Source organism: Salmo trutta, chromosome 12 (assembly GCF_901001165.1).
Source record: "Salmo trutta chromosome 12, fSalTru1.1, whole genome shotgun sequence".
Taxonomy (NCBI): domain Eukaryota; kingdom Metazoa; phylum Chordata; class Actinopteri; order Salmoniformes; family Salmonidae; genus Salmo; species Salmo trutta.
The window spans coordinates 47,186,628-47,208,114 of record NC_042968.1 but is presented as its reverse complement, the minus strand read 5'-3'; the positions used below and the strand labels follow the sequence as shown (position 1 = coordinate 47,208,114).

General features: G+C 38.1%; 1 pseudogene; it reads left to right on the top strand.

Annotated features, from left to right (window-relative positions):
• The window catches only part of LOC115203679 (isocitrate dehydrogenase [NADP], mitochondrial-like), a 38,364-nt pseudogene extending 24,992 nt beyond the window's left edge, over positions 1-13,372 (top strand).
• Positions 13,373-21,487: the final 8,115 nt, after the last annotated feature.

Here is a 21,487-nt window from a genome sequence, read left to right as displayed (position 1 = left end):
AAACTACTAAAACCCTGTAATATCTCAATAACTACTAAAACCCTGACCTGTAATATCTCAATAACTACTAAACCCCTGTAATATATCAATAACTACTAAAACCCTGACCTGTAATATCTCAATAACTACTAAAACCCTGATCTGTAGTATCTCAATAAATACCAAAACCCTGTAATATCTCAATAACTACTAAACCCCTGTAATATCTCAATAACTACTAAAACCCTGTAATATCTCAATAACTACTAAAACCCTGTAATATCTCAATAACTACTAAAACCCTGACCTGTAATATCTCAATAACTACTAAATCCCTGATCTGTAATATATGAATAACTACTAAAACCCTGACCTGTAATATCTCAATAACTACTAAAACTCTGTAAGCTCTCAATAACTACTAAAACCCTGACCTGTAATATCTCAATAACTACTAAAACCCTGTAATATCTCAATAACTACTAAAAACCTGTAATATCAATAACTACTAAAACCCTGTAATATCTCAATAACTACTAAAACCCTGTAATATCTCAATAACTACTAAAACCTGTAATATATCAATAACTACTAAAACCCTGTAATATATCAATAACTACTAAAACCCTGTAATATATCAATAACTACTAAAACCTGTAATATCTCAATAACTACTAAAACCCTGTGATATCTCAGTAACTACTAAAACCCTGTAATATATCAAAAACTACTAAAACCTGTAATACATCAATAACTACTAAAACCCTGACCTGTAATATTTCAGTAACGACTAAAACCCTGTAATATCAATAACTACTAAAACCCTGTAATATATCAATAACTACTAAAACCCTGACCTGTAATATATCAATAACTACTAAACCCCTGTAATATATCAATAACTACTAAAACCCTGACCTGTAATATATCAATAACTACTAAAACCCTGTAATATCTCAATAACTACTAAAACCCTGTAATATATCATTAACTACTAAAACCCTGACCTGTAATATATCAATAACTACTAAAACCCTTTAATATCTCAATAACTACTAAAACTCTGTAATATCTCAATAACTACTAAAACCCTGTAATATCTCAATATCTAAAACCCTGTAATATATCATTAACTACTAAAACCCTGACCTGTAATATATCAATAACTACTAAACCCCTGTAATATATCAATAACTACTAAACCCTGTAATATCTCAATAACTACTAAAACCCTGACCTGTAATATCTCAATAACTACTAAACCCCTGTAAAATATCAATAACTACTAAATCCCTGATCTGTAATATCAATAACTACTAAAACCCTGACCTGTAATATCTCAATAACTACTAAAACCCTGTAAGCTCTCAATAACTACTAAAACCCTGACCTGTAATATCTCAATAACTACTAAAACCCTGTAATATCTCAATAACTACTAAACCCTGTAATATATCAATAACTACTAAAACCCTGTAATATCTCAATAACTACTAAAACCCTGTAATATCTCAATAACTACTAAAACCTGTAATATATCAATAACTACTAAAACCCTGTAATATATCAATAACTACTAAAACCCTGTAATATATCAATAACTACTAAAACCTGTAATATCTCAATAACTACTAAAACCCTGTGATATCTCAGTAACTACTAAAACCCTGTAATATATCAAAAACTACTAAAACCTGTAATACATCAATAACTACTAAAACCCTGACCTGTAATATTTCAGTAACGACTAAAACCCTGTAATATCAATAACTACTAAAACCCTGTAATATATCAATAACTACTAAAACCCTGTAATATATCAATAACTACTAAAACCCTGACCTGTAATATATCAATAACTACTAAACCCCTGTAATATATCAATAACTACTAAAACCCTGTAATATCTCAATAACTACTAAAACCCTGTAATATGTCATTAACTACTAAAACCTGTAATACATCAATAACTACTAAAACCCTGACCTGTAATATATCAAAAACTACTAAAACCCTGTAATATCTCAATAACTACTAAAACCCTGTAATATATCAATAACTACTAAAACCCTGTAATATCTCAATAACTACTAAACCCCTGTAATATATCAGTAACTACTAAAACCCTGTAATATATCAATAACTACTAAAACCCTGACCTGTAATATATCAGTAACTACTAAAACCCTGTAATGTATCAATAACTACTAAAACCCTGACCTGTAATATCTCAATAACTACTAAAACCCTACAATATCTCAATAACTACTAAAACCCTGACCTGTAATATATCAATAACTACTAAAACCCTGTAATATCTCAATAACTACTAAAACTCTGTAATATCTCAATAACTACTAAAACCCTGTAATATCTCAATATCTAAAACCCTGTAATATCTCAATAACTACTAAAACCCTGATCTGTAATATCTCAATAAATACTAAAACCCTGTAATATATCAATAACTACTAAAACCCTGTAATATCTCAAAAACGACTAAAACCCTGACCTGTAATATCTCAATAACTACTAAACCCCTGTAATATCTCAATAACTACTAAAACCCTGTAATATCTCAATAACTACTAAAACCCTGACCTGTAATATCTCAATAACTACTAAACCCCTGTAATATATCAATAACTACTAAAACCCTGACCTGTAATATATCAATAACTACTAATACCCTGTAATATCTCAATAACTACTAAAACCCTGTAATATCTCAATAACTACTAAAACCCTGTAATAGCTCAATAACTACTAAACCCTGTAATAGCTCAATAACTACTAAACCCTGTAATATCTCAATAACTACTAAAACCCTGTAATATATCAATAACTACTAAAACCCTGACCTGTAATATATCAGTAACTACTAAAACCCTGTAATGTATCAATAACTACTAAAACCCTGACCTGTAATATCTCAATAACTACTAAAACCCTGTAATATATCAATAACTACTAAAACCCTGTAATATCTCAATAACTACTAAAACCCTGTAATATCTCAATAACTACTAAAACCCTGTAATATCTCAATAACTACTAAAACCCTGTAATATATCAATAACTACTAAAACCCTGTAATATCTCAATAACTACTAAAACCCTGTAATATCTCAATAACTACTAAAACCCTGACCTGTAATATCTCAATAACTACTAAAACCCTGTAATATCTCAATAACTACTAAAACCCTGTAATAGCTCAATTACTACTAAAACCCTGTAATATCTCAATATCTAAAACCCTGTAATATCTCAATAACTACTAAAACCTGTAATATCTCAATAACTACTAAAACCTGTAATATCTCAATAACTACTAAAACCCTGACCTGTAATATCTCAATAACTACTAAACCCCTGTAATATCTCAATAAATACTAAACCCCTGTAATATCTCAATAACTAATAAAACCCTGTAATATCTCAACTACTAAAACCCTGTAATATCTCAATAACTACTAAACCCCTGTAATATATCAGTAACTACTAAAACCCTGACCTGTAATATCTCGATAACTACAAAATCCCTGACCTGTAATATCTCAATAACTACTAAAACCCTGTAATATCTCAATAACTACTAAAACCCTGTAATAGCTCAATAACTACTAAAACCCTGTAATAGCTCAATAACTACTAAAATCCTGTAATATCTCAATATCTACTAAAACCCTGTAAAATCTCAATAACTACTAAAACCCTGATCTGTAATATCTCAATAACTACTAAAACCTGTAATATCTCAATAACTACTAAAACCTGTAATATCTCAATAACTACTAAAACCCTGACCTGTAATATCTCAATAACTACTAAACCCCTGTAATATCTCAATAACTACTAAACCCCTGTAATATCTCAATAACTACTAAAACCTTGTAATATCTCAATAACTACTAAAACCCTGTAATATCTCAATAACTACTAAAACCCTGACCTGTAATATCTCAATAACTACTAAACCCCTGTAATATATCAATAACTACTAAAACCCTGACCTGTAATATCTCAATAACTACTAAAACCCTGACCTGTAATATCTCAATAACTACTAAAACCCTGTAATATCTCAATAACTACTAAAACCCTGTAGTAGCTCAATAACTACTAAAACCCTGTAATATCTCAATTACTACTAAAACCCTGTAATATCTCAATAACTACTAAAACCCTGATCTGTAGTATCTCAATAAATACCAAAACCCTGTAATATCTCAATAACTACTAGACCCCTGTAATATCTCAATAACTACTAAAACCCTGTAATATCTCAATAACTACTAAAACCCTGACCTGTAATATATCAATAACTACTAAACCCCTGTAATATATCAATAACTACTAAAACCCTGACCTGTAATATATCAATAACTACTAAAACCCTGTAATATCTCAATAACTACTAAAACCCTGTAATATCTCAATAACTACTAAAACCCTGACCTGTAATATCTCAATAACTACTAAACCCCTGTAATATATCAATAACTACTAAAACCCTGACCTGTAATATCTCAATAACTACTAAAACCCTGACCTGTAATATCTAAATAACTACTAAAACCCTGTAATATCTCAATAACTACTAAAACCCTGTAATATCTCAATAACTACTAAAACCCTGTAATAGCTCAATAACTACTAAAACCCTGTAATATCTCAATTACTACTAAAACCCTGTAATATCTCAATTACTACTAAAACCCTGACCTGTAATATATCAACTACTAAATTCCTGACCTGTAATATATCAATAACTACTAAAACCCTGACCTGTAATATCTCAATAACTACTAAAACCCTGTAAGCTCTCAATAACTACTAAAACCCTGACCTGTAATATCTCAATAACTACTAAAACCCTGTAATATCTCAATAACTACTAAAACCCTGTAATATATCAATAACTACTAAACTCTGACCTGTAATATCTCAATAACTACTAAAACCCTGACCTGTAATATCTAAATAACTACTAAACCCCTGTAATATATCAATAACTACTACTAAAACCCTGACCTGTAATATCTCAATAACTACTAAACCCTGACCTGTAATATCTCAATAACTACTAAAACCCTTTTATATCTCAATAACTACTAAAACCCTGTAATATCTCAATAACTACTAAAACCCTGTAATATCTCAATAACTACTAAAACCCTGTAATATCTCAATAACTACTAAAACCCTGTAATATCTCAATAACTACTAAAACCCTGTAATAGCTCAATAACTACTAAAACCCTGTAATAGCTCAATAACTACTAAAACCCTGACCTGTAATATCTCAATAACTACTAAAACCCTGTAATATCTCAATAACTACTAAAACCCTGTAATATCTCAATATCTACTAAAACCCTGTAATATCTCAATAACTACTAAAAGCCTGATCTGTAATATCTCAATAACTATTAAAACCTGTAATATCTCAATAACTACTAAAACCCTGACCTGTAATATCTCAATAACTACTTAAACCCCTGTAATATCTCAATAACTACTAAACCCCTGTAATATCTCAATAACTACTAAAACTCTGTAATATCTCAACTCCAAAAACCTGTAATATCTCAATAACTACTAAAACCCTGTAATATCTCAATAACTACTAAAACCCTGACCTGTAATATCTCAATAACTACTAAACCCCTTTAATATATCAATAACTACTAAAACCCTGACCTGTAATATCTCAATAACTACTAAAACCCTGACCTGTAATATCTCAATAACTACTAAAACCCTGACCTGTAATATCTCAATAACTACTAAAACCCTGTAATATCTCAATAACTACTAAAACCCTGTAATATATCAGTAACTACTAAAACCCTGTAATATATCAATAACTACTAAAACCCTGACCTGTAATATATCAGTAACTACTAAAACCCTGTAATGCATCAATAACTACTAAAACCCTGACCTGTAATATCTCAATAACTACTAAAACCCTGTAATATATCAATAACTACTAAAACCCTGTAATATCTCAATAACTACTAAAACCCTGTAATATATCAATAACTACTAAAACCCTGTAATAGCTCAATAACTACTAAAACCCTGACCTGTAATATCTCAATAACTACTAAAACCCTGTAATATCTCAATAACTACTAAAACCCTGTAATATCTCAATATCTACTAAAACCCTGTAATATCTCAATAACTACTAAAACCCTGATCTGTAATATCTCAATTACTACTAAAACCTGTAATATCTCAATAACTACAAAAACCTGTAATATCTCAATAACTACTAAACCCCTGACCTGTAATATCTCAATAACTACTAAACCCCTGTAATATCTCAACTACTAAAACCCTGTAATATCTCAATAACTACTAAAACCCTGACCTGTAATATCTCAATAACTACTAAAACCCTGTAATATATCAATAACTACTAAAACCCTGACCTGTAATATCTCAATAACTACTAAAACCCTGACCTGTAATATCTCAATAACTACTAAAACCCTTTAATATCTCAATAACTACTAAAACCCTGTAATATCTCAATAACTACTAAAACCCTGTAATATATCAATAACTACTAAAACCCTGTAATATCTCAAAAACTACTAAAACCCTGTAATATATCAATAACTACTAAAACCCTGACCTGTAATATCTCAATAACTACTAAAACCCTGACCTGTAATATCTCAATAACTACTAAAACCCTGTAATATCTCAATAACTACTAAAACCCTGTAATATCTCAATAACTACTAAAACCCTGTAATATCTCAATAACTACTAAAACCCTGTAATATCTCAATATCTAAAACCCTGTAATATCTCAATAACTACTAAAACCCTGATCTGTAATATCTCAATAAATACTAAAACCCTGTAATATCTCAATAACTACTAAAACCCTGTAATATCTCAAAAACTACTAAACCCCTGTAATATCTCAATAACTACTAAAACCCTGTAATATCTCTAACTACTAAAACCCTGTAATATATCAATAACTACTAAAACCCTGACCTGTAATATATCAGTAACTACTAAAACCCTGTAATATATCAATAACTACTAAAACCCTGTAATATCTCAATAACTACTAAAACCCTGTAATATCTCAATAACTACTAAAACCCTGTAATAGCTCAATAACTACTAAAACCCTGACCTGTAATATCTCAATAACTACTAAACCCCTGTAATATATCAATAACTACTAAAAGCCTGACCTGTAATATATCAGTAACTACTAAAACCCTGTAATGTATCAATAACTACTAAAACCCTGACCTGTAATATCTCAATAACTACTAAACCCCTGTAATATATCAATAACTACTAAAACCCTGACCTGTAATATCTCAATAACTACTAAATCCCTGACCTGTAATATGTCAATAACTACTAAAACCCTGTAATATGTCAATAACTACTAAAACCCTGTAATATGTCAATAACTACTAAAACCCTGTAATATCTCAATAACTACTAAAACCCTGTAATAGCTCAATAACTACTAAAACCCTGTAATAGCTCAATAACTACTAAAACCCTGACCTGTAATATCTCAATAACTACTAAAACCCTGTAATATCTCAATAACTACTAAAACCCTGATCTGTAATATCTCAATAAATACTAAAACCCTGTAATATCTCAATAACTACTAAAACCCTGACCTGTAATATCTCAATAACTACTAAAACCCTGTAATATCTCAATAACTACTAAAACCCTGACCTGTAATATCTCAATAACTACTCAAACCTGTAATATCTCAATAACTACTAAAACCCTGACCTGTAATATCTCAATAACTACTAAACCCCTGTTATATCTCAATAACTACTAAAACCCTGACCTGTAATATCTCAATAACTACTAAAACCCTATAATATCTCAATAACTACTAAAACCCTGACCTGTAATATCTCAATAACTACTAAAACCCTGTAATATCTCAATAACTACTAAAACCCTGACCTGTAATATCTCAATAACTACTAAACCCCTTTAATATATCAATAACTACTAAAACCCTGACCTGTAATATCTCAATAACTACTAAAACCCTGACCTGTAATATCTCAATAACTACTAAAACCCTGACCTGTAATATCTCAATAACTACTAAAACCCTGTAATATCTCAATAACTACTAAAACCCTGTAATATATCAGTAACTACTAAAACCCTGTAATATATCAATAACTACTAAAACCCTGACCTGTAATATATCAGTAACTACTAAAACCCTGTAATGCATCAATAACTACTAAAACCCTGACCTGTAATATCTCAATAACTACTAAAACCCTGTAATATATCAATAACTACTAAAACCCTGTAATATCTCAATAACTACTAAAACCCTGTAATATATCAATAACTACTAAAACCCTGTAATAGCTCAATAACTACTAAAACCCTGACCTGTAATATCTCAATAACTACTAAAACCCTGTAATATCTCAATAACTACTAAAACCCTGTAATATCTCAATATCTACTAAAACCCTGTAATATCTCAATAACTACTAAAACCCTGATCTGTAATATCTCAATTACTACTAAAACCTGTAATATCTCAATAACTACAAAAACCTGTAATATCTCAATAACTACTAAACCCCTGTAATATCTCAACTACTAAAACCCTGTAATATCTCAATAACTACTAAAACCCTGACCTGTAATATCTCAATAACTACTAAAACCCTGTAATATCTCAATAACTACTAAAACCCTTTAATATCTCAATAACTACTAAAACCCTGTAATATCTCAATAACTACTAAAACCCTGTAATATATCAATAACTACTAAAACCCTGTAATATCTCAAAAACTACTAAAACCCTGTAATATATCAATAACTACTAAAACCCTGACCTGTAATATCTCAATAACTACTAAAACCCTGACCTGTAATATCTCAATAACTACTAAAACCCTGTAATATCTCAATAACTACTAAAACCCTGTAATATCTCAATAACTACTAAAACCCTGTAATATCTCAATAACTACTAAAACCCTGTAATATCTCAATATCTAAAACCCTGTAATATCTCAATAACTACTAAAACCCTGATCTGTAATATCTCAATAAATACTAAAACCCTGTAATATCTCAATAACTACTAAAACCCTGTAATATCTCAAAAACTACTAAACCCCTGTAATATCTCTAACTACTAAAACCCTGTAATATCTCTAACTACTAAAACCCTGTAATATATCAATAACTACTAAAACCCTGACCTGTAATATATCAGTAACTACTAAAACCCTGTAATATATCAATAACTACTAAAACCCTGTAATATCTCAATAACTACTAAAACCCTGTAATATCTCAATAACTACTAAAACCCTGTAATAGCTCAATAACTACTAAAACCCTGACCTGTAATATCTCAATAACTACGAAACCCCTGTAATATATCAATAACTACTAAAAGCCTGACCTGTAATATATCAGTAACTACTAAAACCCTGTAATGTATCAATAACTACTAAAACCCTGACCTGTAATATCTCAATAACTACTAAAACCCTGTAATATATCAATAACTACTAAAACCCTGTAATATCTCAATAACTACTAAAACCCTGTAATATATCAATAACTACTAAAACCCTGACCTGTAATATCTCAATAACTACTAAACCCCTGTAATATATCAATAACTACTAAACCCCTGTAATATCTCAATAACTACTAAAACCCTGTAATATCTCAACTACTAAAACCCTGTAATATCTCAATAACTACTAAAACCCTGTAATATCTCAATAACTACTAAAACCCTGACCTGTAATATCTCAATAACTACTAAACCCCTGTAATATATCAATAACTACTAAAACCCTGACCTGTAATATCTCAATAACTACTAAAACCCTGACCTGTAATATCTCAATAACTACTAAAACCCTGTAATATCTCCATAACTACTAAAACCCTGTAATATCTCAACTACTAAAACCCTGTAATATCTCAATAACTACTAAAACCCTGTAATAGCTCAATAACTACTAAAACCCTGACCTGTAATATATCAACTACTAAATCCCTGACCTGTAATATATCAATAACTACTAAAACCCTGACCTGTAATATCTCAATAACTACTAAAACCCTGTAAGCTCTCAATAACTACTAAAACCCTGACCTGTAATATCTCAATAACTACTAAAACCCTGTAATATCTCAATAACTACTAAAACCCTGTAATATCTCAATAACTACTAAAACCCTGACCTGTAATATCTCAATAACTACTAAACCCCTGTAATATATCAATAACTACTAAAACCCTGACCTGTAATATCTCAATAACTACTAAAACCCTGACCTGTAATATGTCAATAACTACTAAAACCCTGTAATATGTCAATAACTACTAAAACCCTGTAATATGTCAATAACTACTAAAACCCTGTAATATCTCAATAACTACTAAAACCCTGTAATAGCTCAATAACTACTAAAACCCTGTAATAGCTCAATAACTACTAAACCCTGACCTGTAATATCTCAATAACTACTAAAACCCTGTAATATCTCAATAACTACTAAAACCCTGATCTGTAATATCTCAATAAATACTAAAACCCTGTAATATCTCAATAACTACTAAAACCCTGACCTGTAATATCTCAATAACTACTAAAACCCTGTAATATCTCAATAACTACTAAAACCCTGACCTGTAATATCTCAATAACTACTCAAACCTGTAATATCTCAATAACTACTAAAACCCTGACCTGTAATATCTCAATAACTACTAAACCCCTGTTATATCTCAATAACTACTAAAACCCTGACCTGTAATATCTCAATAACTACTAAAACCCTATAATATCTCAATAACTACTAAAACCCTGACCTGTAATATCTCAATAACTACTAAAACCTGTAATATCTCAATAACTACTAAAACCCTGACCTGTAATATCTCAATAACTACTAAAACCCTGTAATATCTCAATAACTACTAAAACCCTGTAATATCTCATTAACTACTAAAACCTGTAATATCTCAATAACTACTAAAACCCTGACCTGTAATATCTCAATAACTACTAAAACCCTGACCTGTAATATATTATTATATTAGTTATTGATGTTCGTGGAAAAAGTGACGCCGGAGGAGATGGGTGCCGTTTTACAGCCTCCTAACTAATTTATTGTGTTTTTTTCCGCGTTATTTGTAAGTTATTTTGGACACAATGTTTCTGCCACTGTCTGGATAGCAGGACATCGATTACTCACCTCGTACTGGACAAAGTTTTTTCTTTAATGAGTCGGACGCGAAGGATTTAATTCAGACACCCGACAAGGCCCAAATCCACGTCATTCGCATGAGAAAGCGACAGAGATATTGGGGTGCCTTGTAACGAACCGACGGCGAGTGGGTAGTCTGCAGAAACCCTAGACCCACTTTAATTTTCATACCGCCCCAACAGATCCACAGATGACAATGATGAGACAGCCTATTGGGAGGTCAGAGACCTGATTGTGTGGTGCCAGGATAACATCCTCTCCCTCACGTGATCAAGGCAAAGGAGATGATTGTGGACTACAGGAAAAGGAGGACCGAGCATTCCCCCATTCTCATCGACGGGGCTGCAGTGGAGCAGGTTGAGAGCTTCAAGTTCCTTGGTGTCCACATCACCAATGAACTATCATGGTCCAAACACACCAAAACAGTTGTGAAGAGGGCATGACAAAAAGCCTATTCTCCCTCAGGAGACTAAAAAGATTTGGCATGGGTCCCCAGATCCTCAAAAAGTTCTACAGCTGCACCATCGAGAGCATCCTGACTGGTTGCATCACTGCCTGGTATGGCAACTGCTCGGCCTCCGGCCGCAAAGCACTACAGTGGTTAGTGTGTACATCACTGGGGCCAAGCTTCCTGCCATCCAGGACCTCTATACCAGGCGGTATCAGAGGAAGGCCCTAACAATTGTCAAAGCCACACTAGTCAAAGACTGTTCTCTCTGCTACTGCACGGCAAGCGGTACCGGAGCGCCAAGTCTAGGTCCAAAATATTTCTTAACAGCTTCTCCAAGCCATAACACTCCTGAACAGCTAATCAAATGGCTACCCAGACTATTTCCATTGTCCCCCCCACCCCCTCTTTCACGCTGCTCGACTAACCGGTGCCCCCGCACATTGACTCTGTACCAGTACCCCCCTGTATATAACCTCGCTACTGTTATTTTACTGCTGCTCTTTAAGAATTTGTTCTTTTTTTTAATCTATTTTTTACTTAACACTTATTTTTTTTAAAACTGCATTATTGGTTAAGGGCTTGTAAGTAAGCATTTCACCTCTTGTATTCGGCACATGTGACAAATAACATTTGATTTTATCAATAACTATTAAAACCCTTACCTGTAATACATCAATAACTACGAAAACCTGTAATAAACTCAGCAAAAAAAGAAACGTCCTCTCACTGTCAACTGCGTTTATTTTCAGCAAACTGAACATGCTGTTGTCTCATTGACCCCTGTTGACCTGTAGGTAACTAACCCTAACCCCTGTTGACCTGTAGGTAATTAGCCCTAACCCCTGTTGACCTGTAGGTAACTAACCCTAACCCTTTTGACCTGTAGGTAACTAACCCTAATCCCTGTTGACCTGTAGGTAACTAACCCTGTTGACCTGTAGGTAACTAACCCTAACGCCTGTTGACCTGTAGGTAACTAAACCCTAACCCCTGTTGACCTGTAGGTAACTAACCCTAACCCCTGTTGACCTGTAGGTAACTAACCCTGTTGCCCTGTAGGTAACTAACCCTGTTGACCTGTAGGTAACTAACCCTAACCCCTGTTGACCTGTAGGTAACTAACCCTAACGCCTGTTGACCTGTAGGTAACTAACCCTAACCCTGTTGACCTGTAGGTTCTCCCAGACTCTGGAGAGGGTGTGTGTGGAGATCGTGGAGAGTGGTGTGATGACCAAGGACCTGGCCGGCTGCATCCACGGCCTGGCCAAGTGACTACACGCATATATACTACACTATACACTACAATACAGGACAGTCATGTCCGCAGTATAACCCTTGCCAAGTGACTATACGCATATATACTACACACTACAATACAGTACAGTCATGTACTCAGTATAACCCTTGCCAAGTGACTACACGCATATATACTACACACTACAATACAGTACAGTCATGTCCGCAGTATAACCCTTGCCAAGTGATTACACTATACAGGCATGTCCACAGTATAACCCTGGCCAAGTGACTACACTATACAATACAATACAGGACAGTCCTGTCCACAGTATAAGCCTCTCCATGTAGTGTTGTGGTGTCTCTATATAGTGTTGTGGTGTCTCTCTATATTTAGTGTTGTGGTGTCTCCATGTTGTGGTGTCTCTCTTCATGTAGTGTTGTGGTGTCTCTCTTTATGTAGTGTTGTGGTGTCTCTCTTCATGTAGTGTTGTGGTGTCTCTCTTCATGTAGTGTTGTGGTGTCTCTCTTCATGTAGTGTTGTGGTGTCTCTGTTCATGTAGTGTTGTGGTGTCTCTCTTCATGTAGTGTTGTGGTGTCTCTCTTCATGTAGTGTTGTGGTGTCTCTCTTCATGTAGTGTTGTGGTGTCTCTATATTTAGTGTTGTGGTGTCTCCATGTTGTGGTGTCTCTCTTCATGTAGTGTTGTGGTGTCTCTCTTTATGTAGTGTTGTGGTGTCTCTCTTCATGTAGTGTTGTGGTGTCTCTCTTCATGTAGTGTTGTGGTGTCTCTCTTCATGTAGTGTTGTGGTGTCTCTCTTCATGTAGTGTTGTGGTGTCTCTCTTCATGTAGTGTTGTGGTGTCTCTATATTTAGTGTTGTGGTGTCTCTATATTTAGTGTTGTGGTGTCTCTCTATATTTAGTGGTGTGGTGTCTCTCTATATTTAGTGGTGTGGTGTCTCTCTATATTTAGTGGTGTGGTGTCTCTCTTATCGTTATGTGTTCTGTCCTACATTTTATTTTTAATCCCAGCCCCAGCAGGAGGCATTTAGCCTCTTGGTAGGCCGTCATTGTAAATAAGAGTTTGTTCTTAATTGACTTTCCTTTAAAAGGTACAAAAAAAATACCTTAACCCTAACACAAAACAGACAACTTTGAAATAATCTTAACATTGCGTCTGTACAAGTTTTTGACCTTGTTTATGTAGCGTTAACCCTAACCTAACTTGTTGTGACCTCAATATTTCCATTAGCTTGTGTATCCTGTTTGAAGAGCACGTTTGATATTTTCCTGACACTTTGTGCTATGGACTATTTGTACAGAGCCAATCAGATGTGTTACTATTAGTGTGCTTCTCTGCCTTCCCGTTGACAGGGGTTAGGTTAGGGTTAGGGTTAGGGTTAGGGAGACTTGTCAAATCATTTTATTTTCTGTGGTCCAATATATTCTGGATTCATATGATTAATAACCTATTATTCATATAATGAGATCAATACCAGGGATCAATTTAAAACAACCATTTCAATTAAGCGTAGATTACTCTTGAATGTTGGACTTGTATGAAAAATTCAAAAGAATTCTCAATAAATGCAGTATGTACAGTCATCAGTTTCGATATCAAGACTTCTACACTGTAGGCTACCGACGCCACTCTACGCTGTACCGACGTCACTCTACGCTGTACCGACGTCACTCTACGCTGTACCGACGTCACTCTACGCTGTACCGACGTCACTCTACGCTGTACCGACGTCACTCTACGCTGTACCGACGTCTCCACGCTGTACCGACGTCTCCACGCTGTACCGACGTCTCCACGCTGTACCGACGTCTCCACGCTGTACCGACGTCTCCACGCTGTACCGACGTCTCCACGCTGTACCGACGTCTCTACGCTGTACCGACGTCTCTACGCTGTACCGACGTCTCTACGCTGTACCGACGTCTCCACGCTGTACCGACGTCTCTACGCTGTACCGATGTACCGACGTCTCTACGCTGTACCGACGTCACTCTACGCTGTACCGACGTCACTCTACGCTGTACCGACGTCCTCCACGCTGTACCGACGTCTCCACGCTGTACCGACGTCTCCACGCTGTACCGACGTCTCCACGCTGTACCGACGTCTCCACGCTGTACCGACGTCTCTACGCTGTACCGACGTCTCTACGCTGTACCGACGTCTCTACGCTGTACCGACGTCTCCACGCTGTACCGACGTCTCTACGCTGTACCGATGTCACTCTACGCTGTACCGATGTCATTCTACGCTGTACCGATGTACTGATGTCTCTACGCTGTACTGATGTACTGACGTCTACGCTGTACTGAAGTCTCAAATCAAAGACTTCTACACTGTAGACTACCGATGTCTCTACGCTGTACCGACGTCTCTACGCTGTACCGATGTCACTCTACGCTGTACCGATGTCACTCTACGCTGTACCGACGTCACTCTACGCTGTACCGACGTCACTCTACGCTGTACCGACGTCACTCTACGCTGTACCGACGTCACTCTACGCTGTACCGACGTCACTCTACGCTGTGTACCGACGTCACACTACGCTGTACCGACGTCACTCTACGCTGTACCGACGTCACTTCTACGCTGTACCGACGTCACTCTACGCTGTACCGACGTCACTCTACGCTGTACCGACGTCACTCTACGCTGTACCGACGTCTACGCTGTACTGATGTCACTCTACGCTGTACCGACGTCTCTACGCTGTACCGACGTCACACTACGCTGTACCGACGCCACTCTACGCTGTACCGACGTCTACGCTGTACTGATGTCACTCTACGCTGTACCGACGTCTCTACGCTATACCGACGTCACTCTACGCTGTACCGACGTCACTCTAAGCTGTACCGACATCACTCTACGCTTTACCGACGTCACTCTACGCTGTACCGACGTCACTCTACGCTGTACCGACGTCACTCTACGCTGTACCGACGTCACTCTACGCTGTACCGACGTCTCTACACTGTACTGACGTGTCTACACTGTACTGATGTCTCTACGCTGTACTGATGTACTGACGTCTCTACGCTGTACTGAAGTCTCAAATCAAAGACTTCTACACTGTAGGCTACCGACGTCTCCACGCTGTACCAACGTCACTCTACGCTGTACCGACGTCAATCTACGCTGCACCGGCGTCTCTACGCTGTACTGACGTCTCAAATCAAATTGTATGTGCCGAATACAACAGGTGTAGACCTTAGTGAAATGCTTACTTACAAGCCCTTAACCAACGATGCAGTTTAAAAAATATGAATAACAATAAGAAATAACAGAAACCAGTAATTAAAGAGCATCAGTAAAATAACAATAGCGAGACTATATACAGGTGGTACCGGTCAAGAGTCAATGTGCGGGGGCACCGGTTAGTCAATGTAATTGAGGTAATATGTACATGTAGGTAGAGTTATTAAAGTGACTATGCATAGATAATAACAGAGTAGCAGCAGCGTGAAGGGGGGGGGGCAGTGCAAATAGTCTGGGTATCCATTTGATTAGATGTTCAGGAGTCTTATGGCTTGGGGGTAGAAGCTGTTTAGAAGCCTCTTGGACCTAGACTTGGCGCTCCGGTACCGCTTGCCCTGCGGTAGCAGAGAGAACAGTCTTTGACTAGGGTGGCTGGAGTCTTTGACAATTGTTAGGGCCTTCCTCTGACACTGCCTGATATAGAGGTCCTGGATGGCAGGAAGCTTGCCCCGGTGATGTACTGGGCCGTACGCACTACCCTCTGTATTGCCTTGCGGTCGGAGGCAGAGCAGTTGCCATACCAGGCAGTGATGCAACCAGTCAGGGTGCTCTCGATTTAGCAGCTGTAGAACCTTTTGAGGATCTGAGGACCCATGACAAATCTTTTCAGTCTCCTGAGGGGGAATAGATTTTGTTGTGCCCTCCTCACAACTGCCTTGGTGTGCTGTCATGTTAGTTTGTTGGTGATGTGGACACCAAGGAACTTGAAGCTCTCAACCTGCTCCACTACAGCCCCGTCGATGAGAATGGGGGCGTGCTCGGTCCTCCTTCTCCCTTGTCTTGATCATGTTGAGGGAGAGGTTGTTGTCCTGGCACCACACGGCCAGGTCTCTGACATCCTCCCTATAGGCTGTCTCGTCGTTGTCGGTGATCAGGCCTACCACTGTTGTGTCATCGGCAAACTTAATGATGGTGTTGGAGTCATGCCTGGCCGTGCAGTTATGAGTGAACAGGGAGTACAGGAGGGGACTGAGTACGCACCCATGAGGGGCCCCTGTGTTGAGGATCAGCGTGGCAGATGTGTTGTTACCTACCCTTACCACCTGGGGGCGGCCCATCAGGAAGTCCAGGATCCAGTTGCAGAGGGAGGTGTTTAGTCCCAGGGTCCTTAGCTTATTGATGAGCTTTGAGGGCACTATGTTGTTGAACGCTGAGCTGTAGTCAGTGAACAGCATTCTCACATAGGTGTTGCTTTTGTCCAGGTGGGAAAGGGCAGTGTGGAGTGCAATAGATTGCATCATCTGTGGATCTGTTATGGCGGTATGCAAATTGGAGTGGGTCGAGGGTTTCTGGGATAATGGTGTTGACCAGCCTTTAAAAGCACTTCATGGCTACAGACATGAGTGCTACGGGTCGGTAGTCATTTAGGCAGATTACCTTAGTGTTCTTGGGCACAGGGACTATGGTGTTCAGTTTAAAACATGTTGGTATTACAGACTCGGACAGGGAGAGGTTGAAAATGTCAGTGAAGACACTTGCCAGTTGGTCAGCGCATACTCGCAGTACGCGTCCTGACAATCCATCTGGCCCTGCGACCTTGTGAAAGTTGACCTGTTTAAAGGTTTTACTCACATCAGCTACGGAGAGAGTAATCACACAGTCGTCTGGAACAGCTGGTGCTCTCATGCCGTGTTTGTGTTATTTTTTTCACCTTTATTTAACCAGGTAGGCCAGTTGAGAACAAGTTCTCATTTACAACTGCTACCTGGCCAAGATAAAGCAAAGCAGTGCGACACAAACAACAACACAGAGTTACACATAAACAAACATACAGTCAATAACACAATAGAAAAATCTATGTATAGTGTGTGCAAATGTAGAGGAGTAGGGAGGTAAGGCAATACATAGGCCATAGAGGCAAAATAAAAACAATTTAGCATTAACACTGGAGTGATAGATGTGCAGATGATGATGTGTAAGTAGAGATACTGGGGTGCAAAAGAGCAAGAGGATAAATAACAATATGGGGATGAGGTAGTTGTGTGTGCTATTTACAGATTGGCTGTGTACAGGTACAGTGATCGGCAAGCTGCTCTGACAGCTGATGCTTAAAGTTAGAGAGAGGGAGATATAAGACACCAGCTTCAGTGATTTTTGCAATTCGCTCCAGTCATTGGCAGCAGAGAACTGGAAGGAAAGGCGGCCAAAGGAAGTGTTGGCTTTGGGGATGACCAGTGAAATATACCCGCTGGAGTGCGTGCTACAGGTGGGTGTTGCTATGGTGACCAGTGAGCTGAGGTAAGGCAGGGCTTTACCTAGCATAGACTTATAGATGACCTGGAGCCAGTGGGTTTGGCGCCGAATATGTAGTGAGGGCCAGCCAACGAGAGCATACAGGCCGCAGTGGTGGGTAGTATATGGGGCTTTGGTGACAAAACGGATGGCACTGATAGACTACATCCAGTTTGCTGAGTAGAGTGTTGAAGGCTATTTTGTAAATGACATCGCCAAAGTCAAGGATCGGCAGGATAGTCAGTTTTACAAGGGTATGTTTGGCAGCATGAGTGAAGGAGGCTTTGTTGCGAAATAGTAAGCCGATTCCAGATTTAATTTTGGATTGGAGATGCTTAATGTGAGTCTGGAAGGAGAGTTTACAGTCTAACCAGACACCTAGATATTTGTAGTTGTCCACATATTTTAAGTCAGAACCGTCCAGAGTAGTGATGCTAGTCGGGCGGGAGGGTGCGGGCAGCAATCGGTTGAAGAGCATTTAGTTTTACTTGCACTTAAAAGCAGTTGTAGGCCTCGGAAGGAGTGTTGTATGGCATTGAAGCTCATTTGGAGGTTTGTTAACACAGTGTCCAAAGAAGGGTCAGATGTATACAGAATGGTGTCATCTCACCAGCAGCAAGAGCGACATCATTGATATATACAGAGAAAAGAGTCAGCCCGAGAATTGAACCCTGTGGCACCCCCATAGAGACTGCCAGAGGTCCGGACAACAGGCCCTCCGATTTGACACACTGAACTCTATCTGAGAAGTAGTTGGGGAACCAGGCGAGGCAGTCATTTGAGAAACCAAGGCTGTTGAGTCTGGCTATTGAGACGTCTGCACTGTACTGTCTTTTATCGTTGGTGATAATGATATCGTTTAGGACCTTGAGCGTGGCTGAGGTGCACCCGTGACCAGCTCGGAAACCAGATTGCATAGTGGAGAAGGTACGGTGATCTGTTAACTTGGCTTTCGAAGATTTTAGAAATATTTGATTTGCCTCGAAGCGAGCATAGAAGTAGTTTAGCTCGTCTGGTAGGCTCGTGTCACTGGGCAGCTCTCGGCTGTGCTTCCCTTTGTAGTCTGTAATGGTTTGCAAGCCCTGCCACATCCGACAAGCATCAGAGCCGGTGTAGTACGGTTCGATCTTAGTCCTGGATTTACGCTTTGCCTGTTTGATGGTTCGTCAGGGATTTCGGAATTTCTTATAAACTTCCGGCTTAGAGTCCTGCAACTTGAAAGCGGCAGCTATAGCCTTTAGCTCAGTGCGGATGTTGCCTGTAATCCATGGCTTCTGGTTGGGGTATGTACGTATGGTCACTGTGTCTCTACGCTGTACTGACGTCCCTACGCTGTAGGCTGCTGACGTGTCTACGCTGTAGGCTGCTGACGTGTCTACGCTGTAGGACGCTGACGTCTCTACGCTGTAGAATACTGACAGCAATGAGCATCTCAGGGAGGGATGGCAGCGCTCCTTAACACCTTTGGACTTCACACTGTGGTGTTCACACTACACCAAGTTCTATTTGAATATTTCTTGGTGGCTATTCAAGTTTTTTATTTAACCTTTAACTTTTATTTAACTATTTATCAAATGGACAGAGGTGGCTGATCTTCCAGCTAGCCCAGGGAAGGTAAAGATGGGTGAAATTCCTCTGACGTCCGGGACTCACTGTACCACTAATGGAGGGCCACAGATTCTTTCACAGGCAAGATTCAGAAAGCTGTTCCTACTGTGTTGTCTGTACAGCAGGTGGCGACATGGAGGCACAAGTAGATTCCAACTGAAACGTGACATAACAGGCTGGGATAAACAATTCCAGGGTTAGGGTTAGGTTAGAAAGACATGATTATGAAGCAGTTGGACTCTTTGACTGTATGATATGGGAGCACAATAGGGTTATATACTATACTAACTTACAAGGTTGAAACATACCATCTAGTCATTACAACAAAAATTCAGTTTGAGGAATTACAGAATGCAGACAGATTAAAACAAGACTGAAAAACAGAAACCAAAGAACCTTTATTAAATAGTAATGTGAGGTTTCAGTTGGATTTTCTTCATTCCAAAAACAACTAGTATACCAGGTTTTTAGTTTGAGTGTGAATCAAGGCTGCCCTGCATAGTAGGATGGGGGGCAGGTGTTCCCCAAAACAGAACCAGAGAGAGGGTGAATTAGGTTTAACTCGCCCAGTGCTCCGGGACACTTTAGGACCAATGGAATGGTCGAAAAAATGTGCCCGGGCCAGTTAAAACACAAGCACCCATCTTAGGTAGCCCGGTCCAGATCTGGTCGTACCGCCTCAGGTAGCCCGGTCCAGATCTGGTCATACCGCCTCAGGTAGCCCGGTCCATATCTGGTCGTACCGTCTCAGGTAGCCCGGTCCAGATCTGGTCGTACCGTCTCAGGTAGCCCGATCCAGATCTGGTCGTACCGTCTCAGGTAGCCTAGTCCAGATCTGTTCGTACCGTCTCAGGTAGCCCGGTCCATATCTGGTCGTACCGTCTCAGGTAGCCCCGTCCAGATCTGGTTGTACTGTCTTGCCAAGTCATTGTCACACCAGGCAGAGCCAGGTCATAGTCATCATTAAAACAACAGCAGTATCTTCACTACAGGAGATGAATGTTAAGCTAAACCAAGTGAAACAAGGTGGGGGAAAAAGGTTTGTTTGCAGAGTAAGAGACAGTACTGTAAGTGGTTACACATCAGCAACATGTTGTAGTATAAGCCAGCAGAAACAGCAGACAGCAGTCACTTTGGGAAGTATAGACCTGACTCCAGATCAGCTCATAGAAGACTGTTCCTGTGCTCCTCCATGCTGCAGAACAGGCATGTTGTGAAGATCATTCAAACCTATTCTTTAACATGTTGTTATCATATGTATCAATGTCTAATAGAGTGCCTTCAGAAAGTACCCTTTGACTTTTTCCAGATTTTATTGTTTTACAAAGTGGGATTAAAATGGATTTAATTGTCATTTTTTTGTCAACGATCTACACAAAATACTCCGTCACAGTGGAAGA